The sequence below is a fragment of the Buceros rhinoceros genome, unplaced genomic scaffold, assembly GCF_000710305.1.
Source record: "Buceros rhinoceros silvestris isolate BGI_N320 unplaced genomic scaffold, ASM71030v1 scaffold31347, whole genome shotgun sequence".
Taxonomy (NCBI): Eukaryota; Metazoa; Chordata; class Aves; order Bucerotiformes; family Bucerotidae; genus Buceros; species Buceros rhinoceros.
In genome coordinates, this window is record NW_010423439.1 from 1 (window position 1) to 1,472 (window position 1,472).

Below are 1,472 nucleotides of genomic sequence, written 5' to 3' on the forward strand. Positions count from 1 at the left end.
CCACCCCCCCCCCCCCCCAGCCATTGACTTGTCACCCCTAAACCCGGGAAGTGCTTCTGGCTTGGGGTCACAGAACAACGGGATCATTTTGTGTTGGAAAAGCCCTTTGTGTTTGGAAAAGCCCCAGCGCTCCCCCCGCACTGCCCGGTCCCCGCTGCCCCCTGTCCCTCAGCAGCACCTCCACACGGCTGGGCAACCCCTCCAGGGACGGGGACTCCACCACCGGAGGAGAGATGGCAAAATTGTACAATTCTTCAGGTTGGAAAAGACCTTTAAGATCACTGAGGGAAACCATTAACCCAGCACTGCCCGGTCCCCCCTGTCCCTCAGCAGCACCTCCACACGGCTGGGAAACCCCTCCAGAGACGGGGACTCCCGCTTTGGGGTGCACCAGCCACAGCCATCGGGAAAACTCAGAGAAAAGGAGACCCTGAGAAGGGACTCTGAGGGGACCGGGCAGTTCTGGAAGACAGAGGAAGAGGAGCCTGGCTGCCTCCCCTCCCTCAGCACGTGTTTAGCAGCCATCAGCTCGAGTGACGTTAACCAGAACATGTTTTGGAAGCAGCCGTGGTTTAGAAGTTGGCCCATTAAAAGCCAGCGGTGAAGGCTCGGGGTCCCGAGCAGACGGAGAGCAGAGCAGGGGGTGGTTCTCAGGCCAGCCCGAGCCGCGGCCCCCCATCGGGAAGAGCCAGATGGAGGAATCGGGGTGAGGCTGGCAGGAGACGGCCGGGAATTCCTCTCGTGCTTCAGGGCTAAGGTAGTGCTCTGCTCCCACCGTCTGGTTTGTGTTCACCAGGGTCCCTCGGGTGTGAGAAATGAGGTGCTTGTGGCTGTCCGGGGGTTATTCATGGCTGCCTGGAAATACCCGCGGGTTTCAGCCAGATTAACCCCTCAAGTGCCTGGCAGGGGAGAACAGCTTTTGTCCCCAGAAGGAGCCAAGGGGCACCAGGGGAGCGAGAGTCGTCTGTCTGCATCTCCTGCTTCCCGGAGTCTCTGAGGGTTTCTCGCCCATCGCTGTCAGTCTGTCCACTCCCCTCCCATTGCTCTGGGCAGTATCCGTCTGTCTGTCTGCATTAGGAACTGGAGTCAGAAGGGGGTTGCTGTCGTGAAAGAGTGCTCTGTAAACAATTTTTAAGGCTGAGCTCCCCTTCACCTCATCCAGGTTTCTTTAATCAAAAACGAGGGATTGGGGTGTTCTGCTACAACTGCTTGATGGGGAGGTGGGATGAGAGGCATCTCCTTCCCCTCTGGGGAAGCATCCAACAGCGCCCCGGGGGCCCACCAGCCCAGGGCTGAGGTTTTTGGGTGGTGAGAGTAAGGGGACTCGCTGCAAAAGCCACGTATTTCCCTCATTGCCATGGTAACCAGCCCATTACTGAGATGTAGATTAAACCTCCCCAGCTGGTGTGTGTTCAGGGGGCAGCCAGGGCCCCCTCCTCCTCCTCCTCATCCTCCTCTGGCCCTGCCTGCAG